At 45.7% G+C, this 27961-nt stretch overlaps 1 protein-coding gene and 1 long non-coding RNA gene across 3 annotated transcripts in view; one reads left to right on the top strand and one right to left on the bottom strand.

Annotated features, from left to right (window-relative positions):
• Window positions 1-27961, top strand: part of LOC138756972 (transcription factor COE3-like) — a 462275-nt gene that overhangs the window by 165091 nt on the left and 269223 nt on the right. The window lies entirely within an intron of this gene.
• On the bottom strand, window positions 553-27739 carry LOC138756050 (uncharacterized). Of its 2 annotated transcripts, XR_011352702.1 has the most exons (3): window positions 27655-27739; window positions 26056-26177; window positions 553-891 (listed from the first exon to the last, which is right to left on the bottom strand). It is a non-coding gene; the product is annotated as an uncharacterized lncRNA (long non-coding RNA). The 2 variants fall into 2 exon arrangements; XR_011352701.1 differs by lacking the exon at window positions 26056-26177.

The following is a 27961-nucleotide window of genomic DNA, read 5'->3' as shown; positions in this document are numbered from 1 at the left end:
GACATTTGGGTCGAGAGCGGTCATTCTCAATCTTCCCTTCCCACTCACATCCCTTACTCATCACAGAGCTCCGATGGCAGAGGGATTGCTTAATGTGTGAGGGGAAAGAAAAACGTTGAGAACCACTGACCCACGCCTCACCCTCTTTCAGCAAAATCTGCCCAACAGGTACCCTTTAAACCTTTCCCCCCTCAGCTTCAATGTAACTTTAGATTCCCTACCCCGTGGAAAAGACTGACCATTCACCTTAACTACGCTGTAATTGTTGATGGAAGAAGATAAGAAACAAGAGAAGGATTTAGCCATCTGGCCCGTCAAGCCTGCTCCACCATTCCATAACACCTGGACTCGGCTCCACTTCATTGCTTCACACCTGACTACTGATTTCAGGTGCAGGCCCTCATTGGAAACATTGTATTTAACTATCTGGATTGAGTATTATTGGTCTGCATTGTGGATTACAAATAATATTAACTGTAACATATCCAATGGACCAACTCTTTCATCAATAATTCAGTCCAAAGCTTTCAGTGGATTAATACTCCACACCTGTGCTTAGATAAAATTTTATCACAGAGATTAATAATTCACACCAATAATTAGATGCAAAACCTTTATCAGATTGACATACATCAATAATCTGACATAACTCAAAAGGATCAATATTCCCAAATGGTTATCTCGAACATGGATCTTTTAGAATTTTATATCCAACTAGTGAAATTATGTGGAGCCAAAAAGCCACCTGAACCCAGCAGGAGAAAGAGTCAAGTGTTCAGGGTTGAGGCCAGTCTCTCATGTTTCTTCCATTCATGCTGCTCGATTTGATGAGTTTGCTTTTGTGGCTCCAGAATCCAGCATCTGCAGTCCCTCATCTGTTGGCTGAATTACCTGGTGGAGGGAAGACTTCATAAGAGGTGACTCCATAGAGGTTTACAAGATTGAGAGGCATAGATAGTGCAGACAGTCATCACCCTTCTCCCCATGGTGGGAGCAGCAAACACCAGCGGACATCTGTACAAAATGAAGGGATGTAAGACGTTAGGGGTGGGTTATGGGTGTCCAGAATGCCTTGCAGGGGTGATGGTGGAGGCTGGAATGATAGGGAGCATTTAAGAGACTCTTAGACACATGAATAAAAGAAAAATAGAGGTAGGAAGGGATAAGTTATTTTTTGGTGGGAATATATAGGTTAGCACAACATTGAGGGCTGAAATGCTGTAGCATTATATGATGAAGAGCTTCTTAGAGGAGGGTTGTATTGGGAAGGGTTGTGGCTGACAAGTGACAGCACTGCCTCCTACCTAGTCAGAGGCAATCAAGGTTTGGTTCCGCCCCACCCATTAAGTTGCCATTGTACCATGTAAATGACCTGGACTGGACTCCCCAACTTACCAGCACTTTGCTTTGGGCCATTGGCTGTTGTAATTGGGATTAACCCTCCAGGCATAGAGCAGTGCCTGCACTGAGTCAAGTAGTAGCGGGGCATCATAGATATTTTCTTCATCATTGTATGTGCGTGCGTGCGTGCGTGCGTGCGTGCGTGCGTGCGTGCGTGCGTGCGTGCGTGCGTGTGTGCGTGCGCACCTGTGTATGTGTGTCTGTGTGTACGTGTGCGCATGCAGCATCTGTTACCATTTCCCACACGTCTTCTATAAATAAAATCCTTCCCCATCAAAACTGTGTTCAGAGTCCTTGCCTTTGAGACCTACCAAACCTGTTTCCTTACTCACAATAAGGGTGCAGAGGAAATTTACCAGGATATGGGAGAATGCGTCTTATGAAGTAAGGTTGACAGAGCTAGGGCTTTAATGTATGGAGTGATAAAGGATGAGATGTGATTTAATAAGACTATGGGGGGGGGGGGTATAGATAGAGTGGATAGCTAGCAACTTTTTCTTGGAGAGACAATAGCAAAGAACATTAGGGGCCAAAGGGCCTGTACTGTGCTGTAATATTCTAGGGTCTATGTTCTCTAAGCAACAACAAAAGTAAGTTCATACGGAGTTTTTGATCTGTCAATGCTGCAGTTTATCAATATGAATATTAATCCTCAAGGTTGGTTTAAATGGAACCCTTGTAGCAACTACTCCAGTAGAATACACCAGACACAGTGCTGGTTAGGAAAAAAACTTTATTTAAATTTGCCTCCTCTTTTAAATCCCTTCCGGCCTGGACACCCAGGACCGGAAGTGACATCACCCCATGCCTGCCATTCAATTGTAGGGCATGTGTCTTAAAATAGAGATGACAGAGTCCCCGCGCCATCTTGAAGGTGAATACCCAACTCTCCAGTGCACCGCAACCTAGCCCAGAGTGCCGCACGCGGCCTCCCCCGGCCAGGTGAGTGAGCGGCAACCAGGCTCGAGGCCCACTATACCCTTCTGTTTGAATTCATGGCACACACTAATGAACACTTATTGTCTAATACATCAATAATTTGCCAGGAAGCTTAATTAGATGTCAATAGTCCACATTTACAGTTAGATACACAGCTGGAAGCGTATCTACAAGTGAGATCTTTTCTGGCATGAGCCAAAAATCCAATCTGAACCTGATCCAAAATCAAGGACAGATGATATTTTCTACAGCCCAATCCATTGGGTTAATACTATTGTTCAGGAAGTCCTTTCCAAGGAACCCTGCATATGACTTGTCCTCAAGCAGGGAAAAAGACACAGTGAAGTACTGAAGCAGCCCAGTCTGACCTGCACACAACCCACTGCATTAAAGTTATGTTTGCACCCAGCCAGACCCAAACTGACACATGCGGTGGCCTGATCAGCCTGGTGGTTAGCTAAATGCTTTAACAGCGCCAGCGACCAGGGTTCGAATCTGGCACTGACTGTGAGTTTATACATTCTCCCCATGTTTGTGTGGTTTTCCTCCGGATGTTCTGATTTCTTCCCTCCAAAAATTGTAGGTTGATTGGAGTATTTGGATGGCACGGGCCAATGGACTGGAAGGGCCTATTACAGTACTGTACATCTAAAATTAATATTTTAATTTATATGGTCTGCTCCCATGAGGCTTGCATGAGATTGGACGTGGGAGGGTATATGGAGAATTATAGTCTGGGCGCAGTTTAGTTGGACGAGGCAGAAGACTAGTTTGGCACAAACTAGGAGGGATGAAGGGCCTTTTCTTGTGCTGTAATACTTGAAGCCCTTGCATTATTTTAACTGTACTCTTCTCTATATTCTGTACTATTTTTGAACACTGTGGCCTGCAATTTACAGCTCACTGTAAATTGACTCCCTGGTTTAATTATTGCACTGCCCGGAGGTAGGTATGGATTGACTTGTCTGGATAGCAATGCAAAATAAAGCTTTTCATTTAATCTTGGTGTAGATGACAATAAACAATTCACCATGTCTTTGGCATCAAAGTTCCCCACCAATAATTAGGTACAACTCTTCAAAAGGAAACATACAGCCTCCGCAACAATGGATATAACATTTCCATGCATCAACGTTCCAGACCAATGGAGAGATGCAAACCTTCAAAGGGATCAATACTCCATTCTAACAGGTGCAAAGCTTTCCAATAGGTCAATGCTCACAGCAGCATTCAGATAAAATTCAAGCAAACGATCAATAATACGCCAATGGTTGGACATGATTCAAGTGCATGAAACTCTGCGAATGTGATTGTCTAAAGTTCAATGTTTAAATTTATTGTCAGAGTTCATACATGACACCACATACAACCCTGAGGTTCTTTTCCCTCTAGACCAGGCAGAATTTCTGCTTCTCGGTAGGGTAAACAACAGTAGTCAAAAAAGAGATATGTATGAAAGTGAAATATAAGCAAGAAGGGAGGGCAATCTCTCTGTGCAATGCTGAAAATAACTGTTCAATAACAAATGGTAAAGTCTCCAACAGTAGTTATTCTACTGCTGTTATCAAATACCAACCTTCCAAGGCACCAAATTATCAGTTCAATGAGTCAAAATCCCAAGCCTTTTTTTAATTTTTTTTTAGATTTACGGCCCTTTTGGCTCATGAGCTCAAACCATTCAATGACACCCAATTAACCTACTGCCCCTGGTATGTGCTTTGAATGATGGGAGGAAACCAGAGCACCCGGAAGAAGCCCATGCAGGTCACAGGGAGAATGTACCAGCTCCTTGCAGACAGTGCAGGAATTGAACCCTGATCTCTGGCACTGCAACAGTGTCTAACCGCTACGCTAACTTTGCCATTGCAGTTGTACCGTGGAGAGTATTCTGGCTGGTTGCATCACTGCCTGGTACGGAGGCGCCAACGCTCAGGACAAGAATAAACTCCAGAGGGTTGTTAACTCTGCCTCCGACATTATAGGTACCAGACCTCACTCCATCGAGGACTTGCCTTAAAGAAGCAGATAAAGCAGCTTCTGTCCTCAAAGACCCCCACTACCCAGGCCAGGTCCTCTTCACTCCACTGCCATCAGGGAAAAAGGTCCAGGAGCCTAAAGGCGGACACTCAGCAGCACAAGGACAGCTTCTTCCCCGCTGCCATCAGATTCCTGAGCAATCAATGAACCAAAGACACGGCCTCGCTTTTCTTGCACTAATATTATTTTTTTTATTTATAATAATGTTGTAAGATGGTTATAATATGAATGTTTGTTCTATGAGGCTGCCACAAAAGACTGAATTTCACGACTTGTTCATGACAAAAAATCCTGATTCTGATTCTGACAATGGATACATGTTAAAGCTGGTTATTCCATTTCAATACAATAAAGAGCAGGGGCAGCCCAGACCGATCTAAGGCAAGCTCCAGAAGCTCTAATTATTATCAGGCCCAACCTGAAACGGACCCCCCCCCATCCCCCCACCTCATGCTGTCAGTCCCTTCAATCAAGTACTCTGGGTTCAGTCAATGCTTCAGAGAAATAACTGTCTTCTTTACCAGCGTTAAAATCATAAAGAAATGCCTTCAAAGGATCGACACTCAATTCTGATAGTTAATGTCAGGATCTACACCATTACACATCTCTGTGTAAAGCATCCAAAGCACCAACAGTATGCAATATTCTTTTATTGTCATGTAATAAAGCAGATGTAATATTACACAAAATTGCCTTTAGACAAAGATTCACCATCAGAGATTGCCCGGCGCCCCTTGCAGTCAAGGAATGAGAAGCAAAAGAGAGTCCCTTCAGAGTCATTGGGTGTCCGAGGATTCTCCTCCAGTGCTCCCACGGACTCTGCACCCACACAGACTTCAGCCCAAAACCATCGGCAAACCAAGTTCCAGATCCAAAAATAATCAGGAAGACACAAGAACCCTCATGCATCTCAATTCCAATAACTGGTACCCCCGTCAGCTGGTCTCCTTTGACTACAGTCGCCAGCAGCCCACAGCCTGCGTGGGTTCTGCGCCACAAGAACCGACTGCCTCCTTTGTGTTCTTCAGCCGCAGAACTGCTCCCTGGCCCGCCTCCTTGGTCACCGCCCAGTAGGGTCTCCTCCTCTGCTTCGTCTCAAACAGGAGCTGTTTACTGACAATAACCACACCAGCAGTGCGAGTATAAGACAGCTTTAATGAACTAATATGTACGCTAAGAGGTCTTGTCTCTCTGCTGTAGCTCTGGACTGCTTTATAGACAAGGTCACTGGGGTGACCCCTGGTGACCTAGTGGTGTAATTACATCTCACCACAGGCTGGTTTCCCCGTTACCAGTGCCTTGCGCCAGTCCTCTGCGTCCCCGGAGTCTGTAACCCCCTGCTGAACACAGGCACTGTCATCTTGGGTACAGACCCCACAGTCACAAGATTTTAAAATAAACCACAGCCAGCTCCTTTAACAGGAGGTTTAAAGCTTGCACGTAGCCATTGGTAGCTGGACTGGGCAGTAGAACCCAGTGGAGTAACACTGTGTCTTTGCTCGCCACTCTCCACAGGTCCACACCAGCACTGCTGTGACAAGTCTATCAACAGATCCAGACTGTACGCCAATAATTTGACACACATTTCCAACAGATTTAATACTCAAACATTTAGATGACAAAAGTTCATGGCATGAGAATGGGGACATCATGTTCCAACTGAAAAAGACTTGAGACTGCATTTGGACTGTTGTATGCAGTTTTGATTACTCACTCATGGAAATGATGTGATTTAGCTGTTAATGGTGAAGAAATTATTCACAAGGAAATTATTGGGACTGGAGTTTGAGTTACACGGAGAGATTGCATAGGCTAGGACTTTTCATCCTGGAGGATTGAGGCTGATGGGGGACCTTGTAGAGTGACAAAACCTCATGAAGGGCATCAGGTAAAAACAGTAAAACCCCTGGTATCCGGCTTCTATGGGATTAGTAAATGCCAGATAAGTGGATTTTCCATTTGGTTGAGACTCACAATGCCTAATATACCTGCATGAAGAATAAACAGTTTAAGAGACAAAAGACAAAAATACTACACTGTCCTTACACTGAGCAAACTTCACTTGCATGAATACATAAACCTTAAAGCATTTTACTTAATTTTTTAGTCACATTCTTTGAAAACATTTAACTGTCACTACATCTGCAGGTTCCTCCCCCACCACGGAGCTGCTCGAAAGTTGAACAATAATGTAACAGATAATTAACCCACTCCCCCTCGCCAAAGTTTATAGAAAAAGCCTCTGACTGAGGTAACTCCTACTAAACTGGGATAAGGAAGACACTTTAAGAGAGTCACCCCAATGGCGAGAAGCATCAACCAGCTCTTCATCCTGGGCGACGCCATTTTATTCAAACAGCTGCTACAACCAAGGTCCTCCGCTGGCTGGATATTTGCTCCCTTCTTCCACAACTGTTTATCTGCTGCTTCAGAGATCATTTACAATTTTAAACTTGGGTATTTTTTTTAACCTATTTTCTTATTCATTTTAATTAATTTATTTATTTTCCTTTTTTTTGTGCCAGTTGCTTGAGTTGCTTGAATTCCAGATACCAGGGGTTTTACTGTATTCTTTATCATTTTCCCAAGGTCGGGGAATATTAAACTTGGGGTGAGAAGGGAAAGGTATAAAAGGAACCAGGAAGACACCTTTTTCACATGGAGGGCATCGTGTATGTGGAAAGAGCTTCAGTTGGACCAAAGGATCAGTTTCCATGCTGTAAAACTCAATGACTCCAAAATACTCTGAAGGGTTTGATAATCCACACCAATCACTAGAAACCTTCAAAGCAGTGCTTAAAGAACATTCTAGAACAGCATCAATATTTCAAACTGATTACTTCCAAAGTACCCAACATCTTAAAATTACACAACACAGATTGGATACAAAGCTTCTGATGGGATCACTGCTCCATATAGCAATACTCTACACCTTAAAACTGCCCCCCCTCCCACCAACCTCACATTGAACCTTATGATTGGTAAGGGATTGATTAAGGTGGTGTGTGAGTGGAATGAAAAAGTTTGAAAACCACTGTTTTAATCAGACCCAATTGATTCGTTATGTGCACGGTTTCATAACTCCAAAGGAAATGGGCCAGTGACAATTTTTCACACACAAAATATTTCAGTAACAACTGGGTCTAGAGCAGCGAATCTCAACCTTTCCTTCCCACTCCCATCCCACCTTAAGCAATCCCTTACTAATCACAGAGCATCAATGGCATAGGAATTGTTTAAGGTGGAACATGAGTTGGAGGAGCACATATATATTTATCTGTCTGGGCACACCCATTGACCTGTGACCCCTACCACAGACTCCTGAATAAAGGTGACTGTCCTTCAGCCCCTTCCTCAGTTTGGGACGGTCGACCAGTAGGGACGTGCCTTCATTCTGTTGCAAATAACAGGCTATCAGCTTTGCTCAACTTCAGTCCTTTGAGTCATTGTTGGTGCATCAGGGGGCAGTTTGAAAACCTCTTCTCTGCAGAAACAAATTGAAGGCTTTGAGATATGTCCTTAGATTGAATCCATCCAATATTGTGGAGCTTTTTGATAAGGTTACATAAAAATTGATGAAGGAAAGGTTGTGGATGTTGTCTCAATGGATTTTAGTTAGGCCTTTGACAATGTCCAGCATGAAAGGTTGTCAAGTAAGGTTCAGTCACTTCAGGATGAGGTAATAAATTGGATTAGACAATGGCTCTATGGGAGAAGTCAGAGAGTGGCAGTGAATGTTTGCGTCTCAGACTGGAAGCCTGTGGCTGGTGGTGCGCCTCAGGGATCAGTGCTAGGACCATCGTTGGTGGTCATCTGTATCAATGATCTGGATGATAATGAGGTCAATTTGATCAGCAAATTTTCAGATGACACAAAGACTGGAGGTGTAGTGGAGAGCGAGGAAGGCTTTCAAAGCTTGCAGAGGGAATTGGACCAGCTGGAAAAATGGGTTGCAAAATCACAGATGGAATTTAATGTGGACAAGTGTGAGGTGTTACACTTTGGGTGGACTAACCAAGGGCAGACATAAACTATAAATGGCAGGACCCTGATGAGTGTGGTAGAACAGAAGGATCAGTGAATACAGATACATAATTCTTGATAGAGTTGCAATGAGAACTTTTGGCACATTTGCCCTCATAAATCAAAGTAATGAGTACAGGAGCTGCGATGTTATGTTGAAGATGAATAAGACATTGGTGAGGCCAAATTTAGAGTGTTGAGTGCAGTTTTGGTCACTGAACTATAGGAAAGATATCAAATATATTCAAAGAGGGCAGAGAAAATTTACTAGGATGCTGCACGGTGAGGTTGAATAGGTTAGGACTTTATTCCTTGGAGCGTAGAAGAATGGGAGATTTTATCACGTTAAAATATACAAAATTATGAGGGGATAGGCAGACTTTTTCCACTAAAATTAGCTGAGATGAAAAGTGAAATGTTTAAGAGGGACATCTTCACCAAGGGGATGGAAAGAATGTGGAACGAGGTGGAGGATGTGAGTTCAGATTTGATATTTAAGAGAAGTTTGGATGGTGCATGATGGGGGGGTATAACCATATAACAATTACAACATGGAAACAGGCCACATGGCCCTTCTAGTCCGTGCCGAAACACTTATACTCTCCTAGTCCCACTGACCTGCACTCTGCCCATAACCCTCCATACCTTTCCATCCATGTACTTACCCAAATTTTTCTTAAAAGATAATACTGTACCTGCCTCCACCGGAAGTTCATTCCACACAGACCCCTGTTCTCTGAGTAAAGAAGCTCCCCTTGTGTCGCACTTAAACTTCCCCCCCCCTCCACCCCTCACTCTCAGCTCATGTCCTCTTGTTTGAATGTCCCCTATCCTCAATGGAAAAAAGTCTATTCACATCAACTCTATCGACACCCCCCCTCCCCTTCAACCTTTAAAAGACCTCTATCAAATCCCCCCCTCAGTCTTCTACACTCTAAGGAATAAAGAACTAATGTTTATCCTTTCTCTATAACTTCGCTGCTGAAACCCACGTATCGTTCTGGTGAATCTTCTTTGAACTCTCTCTATTTTGTTCACATCCTTCCTATAATTTGGTGACCAGAACTGAACACAATTTTCCAAAGTTGGCCTCACCAATCCCTTGTACAATTTTAACATTTCCTCCCAACTCTTATACGCTATGCTCTGATTTATAAAGGCCAGGATTCCTAAGGCCTTCTCTACTACCCTATCCACCTGAGATTTTACCTTCAGGAAATTATGTACCATTATTCCTAGATCTCTCTATTCAATTGCATTCTTTAACACCCTCCCATTCACCATGTATGTCCTATTTTGATCAGTCCTATCAAAATGTAGCACCTCACACTTGTCAGCATTAAGCTCCTTTCAACCCACTCTTGCCCAAATCTCTCTGCAAGATTTGAAAACCTTCTTCATTATCCACAACTCCACCTATCTTACTATCAACTGAATACTTACTAATCCAATTTACCACCCCATCATCTAGATCATTAATATATATTACAAACAACAATCGAGGATTATGGTCAGGGTGCAGGTCGATGGGATGCGGCAGAAACCAGATGGGCTGAAGGGGCTGTTTCTGTGCAAAACAATTTTCACTGTAACTAGGTTCTCATGGCAATAAACAATTAAATCCGATTCAAGTTGTGTGACTTGACTTTCCTACAATTCAAACTAAGAATTTAACCATTCCACATTAATCCCAACTAATACCTACTGCAGACAAATAACTGACCCTTCCCCCACTGGCATTGTTGGATATGATTATTCAAATGGATCAATAGTCCATATGCATAATTGGAATTAGAATCAAAATTTATTGTCAATAACGTGTCACGAAATTCATGGCTTTGTGGGAACATTACAGGTGAAAAAATTGCTCTAAGTTACTCTTTTAAAAATGTATACATTAGTGCAAAAGAAGACAAAAAGTGAGGTCCATTCAGAAATCCGATGGCGGAGCAGAAGAAGCTGTTTTTGTAACCTAGGGTGCTTGTCTTCAGGCTCCTGCACCTCCATCCTGATGGCAGCAGAATGAAGAGGGACTGGCCTGGGTGGTGGGGGTCCTTGAGGAGAGAGGCTGCTTTCCTGAGACACCGCCTCCTGTAAATGTCCTTAATGAAGTAAAGGCTGATGCCCCTGATGGGCACTGGCCGAGTTCACAACTCTCTGTCGCCATTTCATGTTCCGTGCATTGGCACCTCCACACCAGAGAGTGATGCAACCAGACAGAATGCTCTCCATTTGTAGAAATATGCAAGAGTCTTTGGCATTCTATGGCAGAAAAATGGTTCATTGCAGTCTAGAGGGGCTGAAGGGGCCTGTTTCTGTGCTGTAATTGGGTTCTATATCAAATCTCAAACTCCTAATCAAGTATAACTGCTGGTGGGGCCTTCTTTGTGATTGCATCAAACACGAAGGCCCCAGATAGATCTTCAGAGACAATGACACCCAGGAATTAGTAGTTATTTCCTCTGCTCACCTCTCGATAAGGACTGGTGTGTGTTCTCCTGGTTTCCCCTTCCTGAAGTCTGCAATCAGTTCCTTAGTTTTGCAAACTAAACTAAGCACAACATTTAACACTATTCTACAATGGGAGGCATGTACAAGTCTCCCAAATGGATGAAAACTGTGCAAAGATAAGTTAACTGTAAATCTTCCATCGGGTCATACTCCACACCATGTTACATTCGAGGATTTAACTGGATCAATATACTACACATTGTTAGAAACAAACCTTCCAAAAGATCAATACTCCCCACCAATCATTACATACAGACCTTCCAATGGATGAATAGTCCACAAAAATACTTAAGTAATAAGCTTCTCAGGAAGCAAAATTGCACTCCAAAGATTTGTATGAATCGATAAGCCTTAGACAAATTGTAATACTGTTCCTTCAGCAAATTAATTCACAACATCAGTATTTCGATGCAAGGTATGTAATTTATCAATAATGTAAACAATAGATAACACGATGTTATTTGGCCACCGTGACAGAGGTGCACCAAAGAAGAGGTACAAGGGCTGCCTAAAGAAATCTCTTGGTGCCTGCCACATTGACCACCGCCAGTGGGCTGATCTCGCCTCAACCGTGCATCTTGGCGCCTCACAGTTCGTCGGGCAGCAGCCTCCTTTGAAGAAGACCGCAGAGCCCACCTCACTGACAAAAGGCAAAGGAGGAAAAACCCAACGCCCAACCCCAACCCACCAGTTTTCCCTTGCAACCGTGTCTGCCTGTCCCGCGTCGGACTTGTCAGCCACAAACGAGCCTGCAGCTGACGTGGACATTTACCCCCTCCATAAATCTTCATCCGCGAAGCCAAGCCAAAGAAGAAGAAGAAGAAACAATAAATACGATGGGTTAATAATTCACACTAATAATCAGATATAAAGCTATCAATAAGTTATTAATACGGTTCAGTGCCTCCCAATGATCATTACTGCAGGTTGACAAATACACCCCTCACACAGCATCTTCCAGTTACTCCCGCCGGGAAAGAATCACAGCATTCTCCGGTCCTCGGTGCAAAACACGCAGGCACACAACTAGACACAACATGCATACAGGCAAGCAGTACAAACACAGAGCACGGACTTCATCTAAATAAATAGATATTGTTTCATTGAATATGAGAATCTCAGACAGTTAGTGAGAGCAGTTCCTTTGGTCGTTCAGCCTTCTCACTGCCCGTGGGAAGAAGAGTGTGCGACCGGATCTGGTTTAACTTCCTAAAATGCATCACCAATATTACTGAGGTGATGTATTAATAAATTGTGGCTCTGATAAGTCAGGTTTCATATTACAAGCAATAAATACTTGTGGCACTGCCAATGTATCTGCGAACGCGTGCAATGGGACTGTGTATCCACTGCAATCCTCCATGAAGGATGCATGCTTTCTTTTAAACTAGATGTCCACACTTTCGTCCTCTGTTTGGGTTGACATCACTGCAAGGGCTGATGGTTCTTTCCCATTACTTGATACTCTTGTTAGGCCCTCCCTTTGAAGACAACAGCTGAGTGTCATCAAGATGTCATCGGCAACTATAGGTACGAATGCAGGGCTGTGGCGGCCCGCAATTGCGGAGATCGGGCCGGCACATCGCGCAGCAGGAGATGCGGACAGAGATCACTAAAGTGACTCCCACGACAATGAAGCGGCGGGGGTAGAAGCTGGGGCAGCATCAGACCAACAGCCCTAAAATGATTGTGCTTCACCTGCCACACTGTGTGTGTGTGTGTGTGTGTGTGTGTGTGTGTGTGTGTGTGTGTGTGTGTGTGTGTGTGTGTGTGTGTGTGTGTGTGTGTGTGTGTGTGCGTGCGTGTGTGTGTGTGTGTGTGTGTGTGTGTGTGTTTCTTTGTAGCGGTCGGCTACAGAGCAGAGGTTGGGATTGCTGTGGTGACTGACTCACACCCTGAGATCACAAGGCAGGAGTGTGATGGAACACCCTTCTCTTGACTGAGTGGGCAGAGCTCCTGCACCACCCAGGGACCTTCACACTGCGCTGGATAAAGCAGCCCACTGGACTGACACCCTCGTCAACCACTCCAAACAATCATTCCTTCCTCCAGCTGCCTGCTAAATCGACCCAGTGCGCTGCATCTCCAGTCTACTTTGACACTTCAGAAGCATAAGGACATGAGAAACAGGAGCAGGAGTCGGCCATCCGGCCCATCAAGCCTGCTCCGCCATTCAATGCGATCATGGCTGATCTGATAATAGGCTCATCTCCAACTACCTGCCTTTTCCCCTTCTTCACTAATCAGAATCAGGATTTATTGCCATGAACAAGTCAAGAAATTCAGTGTTTTGCGGCAGCCTCATAGAGCAAACTTTCATATTATTACCATCTTAGGACATTACTAGAAAAATAAAATAATAACAAAAATAAGAGTGGACGAAAAGTAAAGGCCGTGCCTTTGGTTCATTGATCATTCAGAAATCTGATGGCCGCAGGGAAGAAGCTGTACTTGTGCCGCTGAGTGCTCGTCTTTAGACTCCTGTACCCTTTTCCCCAAATGGTAGCAGAGTGAAGAGGGCACGGCCTGGGTGGTGGGGGTCTTTGAGGATAGAAACTGCTTTTTTAAGACACTCCCTCATGTAGATGTCCCCGACGGAGTGAAGTCCGGTGCCTGTGATGTCGCAGGCCGAGTTAGCCCTCTGGAGACTTTTTCTTGTCCTGAGAGTCGGCATCTCCACAGCAGGCAATGATGAAATCAGCCAGAATGCTTTCCCATAGTGCACCTGTAGAGGATTACGAGAGTCTTTGGTGACGTACCAAACCTCCTCAGACACCTCACAAAGTATAGCCGCTGGCGAGCCTTCTTTGTGATTGAATCAATGTGGAGGTACCAGGACAGATCCTTGGAGATGTCGAGACCCAGGAATTTGAAGTTTTTGACCCTCTCCACTACTGAGCCCTCGATGAGAAATGGGTTGCGTTCCCCTAACTTCCTCCTGGTGTCTACAGTAATCTTCTTGGTTTTCCTGATGTTGAGCGCTAAGTTGTTGATCTATCTCCCTCCTGTACACTTCCTCATTGCCATTTGTGTTTCGGCCAACAACTGTGGTGTCATCGGCAAACTGGAATTGAGCCTGGCCACACAGTCATAGGTTTATAATAACTAAAGCAGTGGGCTAAGCACACATCCATGAGGAAGGGACTTGGTTTCCAATTTGTACTGACTGTGGTCTTCCGATGAGGAAGTCAGGGATCCAGTTGCAGAAGAGGCTAGAGAGGCCTAGAGTTTGTAGCTTCTCGACCAGCACTGGGGGAATAATGGTGTTAAAGGTCAAGCTGTAGTCGATGAAGAGTGTATGAGTTGCTGTTTTCAAGGTGATCCAGAGCTGAGTGGAGAGTCAGCAATATTTCATCTGCTGTGGAGCGATTGTGATAATAGGCGAATTCCAAATCTTTGCTTAGGTACGTGTTAATTCTGGCCATGACCAGCCTCTCCAAGCATTTTATCACAGTGAAAGTCAGTGCTACTGGGCGGAAGTTGTTGAGGCAGCTCACTCTACTCTTCCTGGGTACCAGGATGATCGTACACCATCAGGGCCTGACGGCTTGCGAGGGTTCACCCTCTGGAATGATGTTCTGACATCACCCTCAGAGGCAGATATCACCAGGTCCTCAGCCTCTTCAGGGATTGTAGTAGGCACTGTTTGGTGGACAGTCATGTTGGAAGAAGTCAGCTGGTCTTGCAGTGTCCATAGGAGATAAAGATACATTGCCGACGTTTTGGGCCTGACACTTTCTTCAAGGTATAAGCAAAGGACAGGAATGCTCAGAATAAACACAGTGCTGGCCGGAGGAGAAATCCAGATGAACAAAAGATGTTAATTATATATGATAAGAGGAGAGATGAGAATTGATTTTGGGTCTGGAAAAGGGAGAGAGACAGAGCTGGGGAAAGGCAACGGGAGGGGGGCTGGAGTTTAACGAAAGCCAAAGAAGTTGCCGTGGTCACGTACTTACCTGCGTCAGGAGCGATACCATCCATGTGAGGCAATGCGCGGGTGTGGTAGCGCGCATGTGCGGTCTGTAAGCAGTCTGTATACGTGGGATGGATCTCGGATGCAGGAGGAGGAATGTGAGAGGGTCAGGATCACCCGTGTGGCCGTGCGTCAATGAAAAGGTCAGAGGGGTTTGGCGAGGTGATAGTTGGGGAGATGAGTGTTCAGTCTGAAGAGAATAAAGAAAGTCGACTTCATTTTGTGCTGAAAGAAATGAGTGAGCATATTCTTTAACGTATGCAAACTGGGTAAATCAGTGGTGCCTCAAAGTCAATGTTAATGCCCAGACGGAACATAAGGTGCTGTAGTGGAACAATGCCTTCTTTTCTATCTTGGCCGTCTCCAAGCAGATTGCAACAATATCAAACTCCAATGTCCATTAACTCCCTCCCCTTTTTAAATTTAAATTAAAAATTTAGACATACAGCAGGGTTCCAGGTCCACGAGTCCGTGCCCAATTAACTTACACCACCGGTACGTTTTGAAAGGTGGGAGGAAACCAGAGTCCACGGGAAAAACCTGCGCAGACACAGCGAGAACGTACAAACTCCTTACAGACAGCATGGGATTTGAACCCCGGTCCCGATCACTGGTGCGGTAAAGACGTGCCGCCCAACCTTCCCTCCCTTTCCCTCATCCCTCCTCCTCCCAGCTGCCTCGTCACTTCTCCTATCAGAGGGCTATCCCTCCTGGCATCATCCCCTCCACCCCACAACCGTCCCTATCACCTATCTCCTGCTAGCCTGTATTCCCTTCCCTTCCCTCCCCACCCGGCAACCACCTTATTCGGGCTCAGGCCCAAATTGTTGACCGCCCTTTCTCTCCACACATGCTGCTGAGCTGCACTGCCGCTTTCATGCCTGGCACCGAGAGCAGTGCACGTTGTTGTGATGGAGTGGTTGGTGAACAGGTTTCAGTACCAAGCCTCAGTGAGGCACAACCGAGACACTGGCCGACAGGATACATTAAAACACACTCAGCCACAGGGAACTCAATGGGTCTGCCTAACCCCCTGAGTTCCTCCAGCATTTTGTGCGTTCAGAATCAGAATCGGAATTTATTGCCATTAACATGTCAGGAAATTCATTATATTGCAGCAGCGTCATGATGCAAACATTTATAGAAACCTCCTTACAAAATAAATAAAAATAGGATATACGGGTCAGCACAACATCGAGGACCTAAGGGCCTTACTGTGCTGTATTGTTCCATGTTCTATGCTCTAAAAACATGGTCAAAGTAAGGCAGGGTCTGTGGTTCATTGATCATTCAGGAATCTGATGGCAGCGGGGAAGAAGCTGTCCTTGTGCCGCCAAGTGCTCGTCTTCAGGCTCCGGTACATTTTCCCCGATGGTGGCAGAGTGAAGAGGGCCTGGCCTGGGTGGTGGGGGTCTTTGAGGATAGAGGCTGCTCTTGTAGATATCCTCAATGGAGTAAAGTCCGGTGCCCTTCGATGCACCATCAATGACTCCAAAAGACTGAAGTTGAGCAAAAGGGATAGGCTTTTATTCGCAGTAGAATGAAGGCACGCCCCTGCTGGACGACTGTCCCGAACTGAGGAGGGGGCTGAGGGACAGTCACCTTTATGCAGGAGTCTGTGGGATGAGCCATAGGGTACAGTCGGCTAATGGGTGTACTCATATAGATAAATATATACATGTAGTGGTTTACCACATTCACCCCTTGTTTTTAAAAAGAGTCCAGCGGGGTGAAGATGTCTTTTGGGCTGTTTGGTTTTCCTCTGTGACTGTCGTAGTACTGGCTGTGACTGTGGGGCTGCGATGGGGTCCTGGACAGTCTGGGACAGTCCTGTATGCAGTCGTCAGTGCTGAGATGCTGGGTGTGTGGCGATGCATCTGGCATGTCATCTGTCGGGGCTGGGGATGTGCCGTGGCCCTGGTGCATCGTGAGTGGCGAGGGGTGAGATGGATGTGGGGTGATCAGTGGTGGTCTCTGGAGTCCCTAAGGGCACCAGGTCCCAACTGGAGACAGTGTCCTCATGCCCATCAGGGTACGCCACATAGGCATAATGGGGGTTGGTGTGGAGGAGGTGGACCCTTTCAGCCAAAGGGTTGGACTTGTGATTCCTCATGTTTCTGGAGTATGTCCAGCCCTGAGGATGCCAGCCATGCCAGCTGCATGGTCCCTGTCGCCGATTTCCTGGGAAAGGAAAACATACATTCATGTAGTGTGGCAGTACATACGAGTGATCTGATGGGGTAGAGTGGCTCAGGAAGGACCTCTTGCCAGCGGGAGACTCAGAGGCCCCTAGACTGCAGGGCTAAGAGGATGGCTTTCCAGACAGTAGTATTCTCCATTCTCCACCTGCCTGTTCCCCTGGGGGTGTAGCTGGTGGTCCTGCTCGTGGCAATGCCTCTAGCCAGCAGTACTGGGACAGCTCATCACTTATAAAAGAGGACCCCCCCCCCCTCCCAGTCGCTATGGATATAGCTGGTGAAGAGACTGTGTAGGGCCTTGATGACTGTGGCAGATGTTATGTTGGAGCCGAGGATGGCGAAAGGAAAACACGAGTACTCATCAATGACTTTGAGGAAATACACATTGCGGTCTGAGGAGGGGAGGGGTCCTTTGAAATCGACACTCAGGCATTCAAAGGATTGGGTGGCCTTTATCAACTGTGCTCTGTGTGGCCAGTAGACGTATGGTTTGCACTCTGCGCAGACCTGGCAGGTTTTGGTCATCGACCTGATCTCTTTGATGGAGTAGAGCAGGTTGCAGGCCTTGATGAAGTGCAAGAACCTGGTAACTTCATGGTGGAAAAGATCATTGTGAAGGGCTTGTAAAAAGTGAGTTTGTGCACTGGCATACATTCCGTGGGATAGGGCATCTGGGGGTTCAATAGGTTTCCCGGGCCGGTACAACATAGCATAATTGTAGGTGGAAAGCTCAATTCTCCATTTTATCTCACTGTTAGTTATTGAGCATGAACACATCTACACATTGGTCAGTAAGCTAAGTAAATCATTTTCCAGCCAGGAAAAGTCTCCAGGGCCATACCGTTTCGACAATGCTTGGGCCTCCTTCTTGATAGAGGAGTGTTGAATTTCAGGGCAGTGGAGGGTGTGGGAAAAGAAAGGAACTACCCTGCCCATCTGATTAAGGATGTTGGAATGGCCACAGCATGCATCGTGTCCTTGACGACGTCTGCCTTGATGCAGCTGAAGGCTGCCTGGGCCTCTGGTGTTAGGAGAAAAGAGGTGGATTAAAATGAGGGGGTGGGCCTTGTGTGCATAGTTGGTGACCCACTGGGCATAGTAAGAGAAAGAGCCCAGGTGCCTTCTCAGGGCCTTGAGGCTGTGGGAGAGGGGGAGTTCTAGGAGTGGGCACGTGCAGTCAGGGTCAGGACCAATGACTCCGTTCTCAACGACACAGCCAAGGATGACAAGGCTGGTTGCGCAAAATATGCATTTAACCTTATTGTTTATGAGGTTAAGGAGTTTGGAGGCGTGGAGGAATTTTTGAAGATTGGTGTCATGATCCTGCAAGTCATGGCTACAGATGGTGACGTTGTCAAGGTACGGGAATGCGGCTTGCAGCCCATACTGCTCTGCCATGTGCTCCATTTCCCGGTGGAAGACCAAGACCCCATTGGTGACGCAGAAGGGGACTCTCAGGAAATGATAGATGTGCCTTGAACCTAGTATAGCAGCAGTCCTTCGTGGGTAGCTGATGGTATGCCAATTTTAGATTGATGATAGAAAAGGCCTGATGTGTGATTTTGTTCACCCTATCGATTATCTGGGGTAGGGGGTACATGTCCATTTTTGTGTACCCATTCATGGTCTGACCATCCTGCTTTTCTCTCCATTCCTCACTACCACCACTTGTGCTCTCCAAGGACTCAATGAATCCGCAGGCTGAATTAACAACCTTCTGGAGTTTTTTCTTGCCCTGAGCGTTGCCACTTCATTACCAGATGCAACCAGCTAGAATGCTCTGCACATCACACCTGTAGACGTTTTTGAGACTTACCAAATCTCCTCAAACTCCTCACAAACTGTAGATGCTGGTTGCTCTAGTTTTCCATTATCTGGAACCTCTCTCTTTCCCCCCACCCCCTCCTCCACCCCCCCCGTACAGAAATGAACCACCTGTTAAAATTTAAGTTCCTCGAAGTAAAAGGAATGAGTTTCAGAGTGGAGTGCTAATGACTCCAACTAGGAATGATTGCCAGAACCAGGGTGCATTACCCAAGACTTGTTGGCAAAAAAACCTTCTTCCTGTATCCTGCCCCAAAGTGATTGAGTCTCCAATGCTAAAAGGATGATAAATTTTTTAACAGGAGAAAGCGATTTGGCACTCTGTATCTCCGCTGAATTTTGGCTCATCTTGTGAACATTTAGTTTGTATAAATGCCATCATTTTGCTCTTCCTTCCCATCCAAATAAATCCGTTTTTTTGATTCTCCGTGCAATAATTGTCTGATCATTGGTGCGATTGATTTTGCATCAGTCACCGCTGCTTCCTGAGGCTGCTGTCTCCCAGTCTTCTCCGTCTATCAACGTCTACAGTGGAACCTTTGTCTTGCAGTGTGAAAGGCCGTGGTTCAATCCAGTCCATAAGCATGGAGTTTGCAAGTTCTCCCTGTGGGGTTCCTCTTGGTCAGGGGTGGCCAATGTTTTAATTTCGACCTACAGCTTCGAAACAGACCATTTAGGCCCACGAGTACATACTGGGGGCATAGGTTAATTGGGCGGCACGGACTTATGGGCTGAAATGGCCTGTTAGCGTGCTGTAGGTCAAAATTAAAAATTAATAATTAAAAGGATGGCCACCCCTGCTCTAGGTGTCGTGGGTTCACCCCACGTCCCAAGGGTGAGTGAACAAGAAGTCCACAGATGCTGTAAAACTGGGTCATAATTCCTGACATTGACCTCCGTTGTGAGCACTTGTCAGAAAGGTGCAACTGCAACTGCACTTCCAGAGAAGACGGAGGTGGGCAAGGCCACCGGCCACCATCCTGTCAACCTTCTACAGGACCTCCATCAAGAGCATCCTGGCCGGCTGCATCACAGGGTGGTACGGTTGCTTCCGAGAAATGGATCGGAGGTCAACTGGAGTCTCCCTCCCCTCTCATTGATGTGATCCACCAGGATCGTTGTCTGAATAAGATGTGCAAGATCATTGAGGCCCCCTTCCACTGCATCTTGCAGCAGTTTCCGCCAGGGAAGAGATGCAGGAGGATCAGAGCCAGCACGCCCAGGCTGACAAACAGTTTTTTTCCCACGGGCAGTGAGACTGGTGAATGACCAAAGGAACTGCCCATCTGAGACTCTCATTTGTACAAAACAATATTTATGTGTATAGATTAAATACTTGTCCTGAATTTGTACAGCAGGTCAGGCAGCATGTGTGGAAGGAAGTGGACAGTGATGCATTATCAATGACTCAAAAGACTAGAGTTACAGAACCGTGGGGTTTTATTTGCAATAAAGTTGGAGGTCATCCTGCGCTGGGACCCAGGCTTTCTGGGGAGGGGTTGTGGTGTTGGAGCCTTTATACAGGGTCAAGAGGGTGGAGCCACGCGTCCAGTCACAGGACGGGCAAAGCCAGATAAATGAGCTTACAGCATTTCACCAGACGGTCAATGTTTTGGGCCGTCGCCCCTCATCAGGAAGAGGGACCATGACCTGGCAGGTGATACTGCAGGTGGGAGGGGGAAGAAATGGGAAAAGTAAGAAGCTAGGAGGTGATCGGAGGAGGATGCAGAGGTCTGAGGAAGATGCACAAAAATTGTCCCTTGGGTAGATGAATGGCAGAACCTAGGGGGAGTTACAAGGAATGTGGAAATAAGTTTTACAATAGGTGGTTGATTAAAAGGTAATGGTAAAGGTTCCTTTATTGCCATGTAATACTACATTTAGAATGTTACATACATGAAATTCTTTAACTGTTGTCTACCGTAAGGAAGACAGAGAGTCACCACTTCGTCCAGTACCCCTCACAGAAACCTACAGCACCTGGTGATAGGCCATGGAAGCATCGAGTTAAAGAACTCTAGAGCCCTGAAACAGGCCCTTCAGCCTTTCTGGCCTGTGCCGGACTTTTATTCCTCCTCGTCCCACTAACCTGCACCCTCCCATCATTCTCCAAATTTTTCTTAAGTCCCTGACTTCAGGGGACTACCAACAAGCACATTTACTCTGTGTCCCTGTTTTCCGGGTTTGGTTTTATACCCAACTACCAGCTGGCTCATAAGGGTGTGCATACCAGTCTGGGTATATATTAATGAAAGTTTAAAAATGGCCGGAGTCCAGAGGGTTAAATGTTAAAATTGAGCCCACATTCATCATTTCAGGTGGCAGCTCATTCCTGGGTGAATAAGTTCCCACGAATGTTCCCCTTGAACTTTTCAAATAAACGTGCCGCACATCTCCTCTAAACTTTGCCCCCCCCCCCCCATCCCTCACCTTTTGGCAGAGGATAGTTTAGGGGAGGTGTTAGAGGTTTTTTTTTTACTCAGAGAGTGGTGGGGGTCTGTAATGCATTGGTGGGGGTGGGGGTGGAGGCTGGTACCACAGGGGTATTCAGAAGTCTCTCAGACAGGTGCATGGATGAAAGAAAAATGGTTATTGGTGTGAGGGTGAGAGAAATGCATTTGGTGTGGAAAAGGTTTGCATAGGTTGGCACCACATGGTGGGCCTGTACTGTGCTGTAATGTTCTATGTTAAAAGCATGTCCTCCAGTTTGTGATAATTTTCACCCACTCTAAGCCTCTCATAATTTTATATCAGGTCGCTCCTCAGCATCCAACAGGCCTCTGAGTAAAAGCAGAGAATGATGGAGATATTCCATCTTATATAGTCAGGATAATGTGAACTATTTTTTTAACCGTGTAAGAATACACCCTTCTCATTGTAGTAACTGTAGTGCATCACTGTAGGGCGTATGTATATGAGTGTGTGTGAATAGTTTCCTGAGATGTTAGAAGCCATCAGTCAAGTAACTTGGAGGCATAACACTCCACAAACCAAGCAGTATCTGTGGAGAAAGAATGCATCTCATCACATGAAGTATCTGACACTGAGGCCAGTTGCTTGCACTCCAGGTGTTGCCTGACCTGTGGGGTATTCTCTGTGTTTAATTTGGGTTCTGTGGAACTCCAAGGGATAGAGAGGAGACCATGATCAGGCCAGCCGTGCTCCTGCTGTACAGAAGATTAGTCTTGTAGGACGACGTGCCTGGCATCATCTCATCTTAACACTGAACAATGCAGCACTCTCTCGGTGTCACAGTGGGGACGCTGGTCTGGATCACCTGCTCGTGAGGTGCGGGAGATGGGGGGGGAGAGGGGTTGTGGCATCAGATACGAGCTTGCAGGTCTCACATGGGGTGATACCAAGCCTGTACATGTGCCCCCTGTAAGAAGCAATGGCCCCTGACAAATTCCACTTGGAAACATTGAGAGCATGAGTATGGCCGCAGGACGACCAGAGACTACGACGGCAGCCGAAGATCCTGAGGAAAACCAAGAGCATGGATCAAGGTTTCCCAGATCCAGCTTCAAAGACGTTTCAACTCCACAAAGGTGAGGAGAAAGGGAAAATATACACAACTGCAGAGAACAGCTGAAGGCAAGGTGACATGCTGGTGAGAAACACTGTGATTGACAGCAGTCTACAATGAGGCTGTGCTCTCCTGCCACTTGAAACTGAGCCGAATCCCTTTCAAATCCCCCACCTGCTTTCCTTGTACATGCTTTGCCGGGGCGTGTGGGCTCAAATAGATGCAAATGCCCGACAGATAAATCAAAACTCCTCGAGGTTTTTAAAAAAATTCTTCAGGAGCTTTTTCCCCTGCAGCTTACAGAAAATGGAAACAAAAAAGGGACTGCACAAATTCAAATCTTCTGGAAGTTTTATCCTTGGTGTGATGGGAGTTTAGGGGAAAGGAAGAGACCCTTTCGAGTGAGGATAGAGGAGTGATGTTTCCCCTGACCTTGGTGTCTAGATCTGGGGTCACAGGAAAGGGGTCAGCCACTTAGGATAGAGAGGGGAAATGTCTTCACTTGGAGATTTTGAATCTTCAGGTTTCTCAACCCAAGGGTGCTGATCGCCATCTGCGATCAATTAATTTCAAAACCCTATATGACTTTGGATTGTGGGAGCACACCAGAGCACCTAGAGGAAACACACGCAGACATGGGGAGAACATACAATCTCCTTACTGACAGTGGTGGATTCGAATCTGTAGCGAGGTACTTCAAAGGCTGAATGAGCTGGAAAGGGTGTTTTGCATGGGAGGGAATCCAGGACAAGAGGGCACAACTTCAGGTTTGAAGGGCGTCAATTTAGAACAGAAATGCTGAAAGCCTTCTTTAGTCAAAGGGTCGTGAGTCTGTGGAACTTGTTGCCACGGGAGACTGTGGAAACAAGGTCGTTGGGGTGCATTTAAGGCAGAGATTGGTCAGGGCATCAGGGGAAAGAACCGGGGAGTGGGGCTGACGGGGAGGATGGATCAGCTTGCGATTAGAATGGCGGGGCAGACTCAATGGGCCAATGGACCTACTTCTGCTCCTACACCTCGTGATCTTGACCCATCGGGTCCAGCCAGTCATTTGTCTTTTGCTCCAGATTTCAGCATCTGCAATCTTTTGTGTCATCTTTTAAAAGAAAATCAGGTGCAGAAATTTTACAGCCGATATTTGTGCGTACTTTGATTTTTGATGTTGTTTTGGAAACCTGACTGCCATTAAAGCCTCCATCTCATAAGTATTCGATACACAAGTGTGGCTCCGACCAGCAGAATGCATTCCTGTGTGTCAGTCAACAGGGATCTGTCTCTATTCCAGCAATTCCACCCCCCCCAAAAAAAATAATCAATACCAATTTATAATTCAAGACAGTAAGCTATCTGCTTTTCAGAGGAGTGAGCCAACCTCATTAATTTTACATTGTGACGGACTGGGAAAAAGTGGAGAAAATAAAAGAGAGAAAATTCCTTTGTTCTTTTCCAGTCCAGATTTTGCAAACCTTAAACAGCATTCCTGCCCTCATTTAGGAATGGATGGAAATGCATTGGAAGCAGTTCAGAGAAGGTTTACTCAATGGATAGGAAAGAGAGTGGGCTAAAGATGACTATAAAGGAAGATCTTCTTCAAGGGCTCAGTCCCAATATGTTGGTCGAGATGGCAGAGGTCGACAGCATCGAGTCCACGCTGCTGAAGATCCAGCTGCGCTGGGTGGGTCACGTCTCCAGAATGGAGGACCATCGCCTTTCCAAGATCGTGTTATATGGCGAGCTCTCCACTGGCCACCGTGACAGAGGTGCACCAAAGAAAAGGTACAAGGACTGCCTAAAGAAATCTCTTGGTGCCTGCCACATTGACCACCGCCAGTGGGCTGATATTGCCTCAAACCGTGCATCTTGGCGCCTCACAGTTTGGCGGGCAGCAACCTCCTTTGAAGAAGACCGCAGAGCCCACCTCACTGACAAAAGGCAAAGGAGGAAAAACCCAACACCCAACCCCAACCAACCAATTTTCCCCTGCAGCCGCTGCAACCGTGTCTGCCTGTCCCGCACCGGACTTGTCAGCCACAAACGAGCCTGCAGCTGACGTGGACTTTTTACCCCCTCCATAAATCTTCGTCCGCGAAGCCAAGCCAAAGAAGAAAATGTGTATGTCCTATTCTCGATAGTCCTCTCAAATGCCACACCTCACACTTTTCTGCATTAAATTCTATCTGGCATTTTGCAGTCCATTTTTCCAGCCAGTCCAGGTCCTGCTGCGTGACCTGCTTGAGTTCCTCCAGCATTCCTGTGTTTTTGCTATATTTTTACGTTCAGTGACTGGGCAAAGATCTAGCAAGATCAAATTCATTGTGATATTGGACAGCGAGGAAGGCTTTCAAAGATCTGGGCCAGCTGGGAAAATGGGCTGCAAAATGGCAGGTGCTGTTAAGTGTGAGCTGTTGTGTTGGAGAGGACATGCATGATAAATGGTAGGGCACCAGAAAATCTAGGAGAATAGAGGGATTAGGGAAAAGAGACACATTATTCCTTGAAATAGCATCAGTGGTAGATTGGGTCATAAAGAGCTTTGGGCATTTTGGCCTTCGTAAATTGAAGTATTGAGTATAGAGTTGGGATGTTATAGTAAAGTTGTATAAGACTTAGGTGAGGTCAAATTTGGAATATTGTGAGAAATTTTGGTCACTTAACTACAGGAAAGACATCAACAAGATAGAAAGAGTGCAGAGAAGATTAACAAGGATGTTGTCAGGAACTAAGCTACAGGGAAAGGTTAAACAGGTTAGGTTGAGTAAATGCAAGCTGGGCTTTCTCCATTGAAGTTAGGTGAGACAAAAACTAGAGGTTAAGGGTGAAAGGGGAGAAGTTTAGGGGGAACATTAGGGGGAACCTCTTCAACCAAAGAGTGGTGAGAATGCTCAATTTTAACACTTAAGAAAATTTGGACAGGCACCTGGATAGGAGGGGTATGCACGGATGTGATCTGGGTGCAGGCCAGTGGGACTAGGCAGAATGAATAGTTCAGCACAGACTAGATGGGCCAAAGGGCCTGTTTCTATGCTGTGGTGTTCTTTCGTTCTATGGTACCAAGGCGCAGTGATAAAGTTTGTTATGTGAGCAGTCCTGCTGGATATCTCATACATGGACCAGCAAATAAGTACAGAAGTGGATTACAGAGATAAAGATCAGTTGGCCCAATGCAAAGAAGTGTGATCTGGGAGAGGGTGAAAGAAAAATGATATAATAAACCAGTGAGAGTTCTCAGACCTCAGAGATGAAAGGGGGCTGTGTTATTTACAAAAGACTAAATGGAGCAAGTAATCAGCAAATCTCACACAATGTGATTATTACCTGGTTGAGGAAATGAGGGAACTGGGGTCACTGGGGTCTCCCTCCTTGCCACCGATGTGATCTACCGGGATCATTGTCTGAAGAGGTTCACAAAAATCATTGAGGACTTCTTCCACACAACATCTTCCAGCTGCTCCCGTCGGGGAAAGAGATACAGGAGGATCAGAGCCAGCACTGCCAGGCTGAGGAACAGCTTCTACCCACGGGCAGTGAGAACGCTGAATGAACTGGTCACACTAACCCTTTGAGCTTCTATTACACTGTATGTTCAACAATATTTTGTGGTGGACTGTGCCACTACTTACCTTACCGGAGCTTTGGAGTCGCAGGTCTCCACGGGCCCGGGAGTTCCCCGTGGACTAATGACACTAAGGTTTCTGGGAACCACGTCATTTCCAGGAGTCTCGTGACACGGATAGTTAAACGTCTGTAAGAACACCATTAAACCAGTCAGCTCATCAGCTGATAGGGTCTCTCGTGTTCTTTGTGGCTTCACCACTCGCTACAATGGTGACCCATCACAATTTATTTATTTTAATATATGTATATATGTCCTGCTTATGTATCATTTGTCTGTATCCATGTTGTGTCTGTTTGTGAGTTTGCATGTTTTTGCACTGCAGACCGGAGAACACTGTTTGGTAGGGTTGTACCTGTACAACCGAATCTTGAACTTTAATACTGAAAAAGGAAGGTTGTGTTTCAGTATATTGGTCTCCTTGCATCAGGATGAATGCTCAGGCAAGGTTCACTAGACCGGCCATCATTAACAGATGCATTACACCCCCCATCCCACCCCCCCCCCACCTCCCCTCAGGCGGCCACAGCACATTGACAAGTAAAAGCCTTGTTTTCTTTTCACCTCACGTAACATTGATCTTTTTTTATGTGTGTTAGCTAGTCGACAGGAGACAAGTACGCCGAAACCAAAATGTGACTGCTTCGCAGGCCCATAAACTTTGAGTAGCAGCCTATGGAGAACAGAGCCGAGCAAAGATTGAGAATAGCTGTACTAGTCTAATAGGTGGGGGTTGGGGGGGGGGGCGTCGTCTTATGAGGAGAGTTTGAAAGGCTTCATATATATACCTCTGCTAGAATATATGAAGTTGTGAAGGGTCTTCATCCAAACATAAATTCCTGGTGGGTCATGATCAAAGTGTATTTTGAAGCTAACTTTTAGCACATCACACTTCCACACAGAGTTGGCAAGTCTGGAGCTGGTGATCATTATTTAAAAATAATGTCTTTCATTTAAGAAGATGAAATGTATCTCTCACTCTCTCTCTCTCTCTCTCTCTCTCTCTCTCTCTCTCTCTCTCTCTCTCTCTCTCTCTCTCTCTCAGAGAGTTATAAGTACTTGGAACTCCCTTTTTCAAATTAAACTGGAAGCTCGTTTATTATTATCGTACCTCCTTTGAAGAAGACCGTAGAGCCCACCTCACTGACAAAAGACAAAAGAGGAAAAACCCAACACCCAACCCCAACCCACCAATTTTCCCCTGCAACCGTGTCTGCCTGTCCCGCGTCAGCCACCAACGAGCCTGCAGCTGATGTGGACATTTACTCCTCCATAAATCTTCGTCCGCGAAGCCAAGCCAAAGAGAATTGTAAAGTACAATTGGACGATATGGAATTCTTTGAACCTCGGTGTAAAAACTTGCAAGCATGTGTAAAGTAATTGCACACGTATTTACAAGCGATTTACATGCCGTACATGTATAAAAATAAATACAGTACCACTCTGATTTATCTGAAGTCGGATTCTCCAAATTCCTCATTTATTCAAATTAAAAAAAAATTCTGGATAAATGTGGATATCGGAAATAAATCAGAAATCCTCATTTATCCAACATTCTTTCGGATCTGAACTGACTTCACCGCATTTTTAAAAAAATTTACCCAACCTGAAATTAGAATGACGATTGTCCTCTTTTCAGGAAGTCGTCTTCATTTCAGATAACTCCCTCTCCTCTCTCTTTCCATTTCTTCTTTACCTGCCCCTATTGATATAAATGTAGGATGGCTACCTCTATGACATCATAATGATAGGTGACCCAGATAATCTATCCACCTTAGAAAGGGTCCTCACCCGACTGCAACAAGCAAACGTCCGTCTGCGCCAGGACAAGTATGGTACCTTCCGTAACATATTTGGCCTTCACAATTAATAGTGAATGGGTCCGAATGGATACCACTGGTACCGAAGCTGTC

This window comes from Narcine bancroftii, chromosome 3 (assembly GCF_036971445.1).
Source record: "Narcine bancroftii isolate sNarBan1 chromosome 3, sNarBan1.hap1, whole genome shotgun sequence".
Classification (NCBI taxonomy): Eukaryota; Metazoa; Chordata; class Chondrichthyes; order Torpediniformes; family Narcinidae; genus Narcine; species Narcine bancroftii.
The sequence above is the reverse complement of the archived record's forward strand: the minus strand, read 5'-3'. Positions and strand labels throughout refer to the sequence as shown.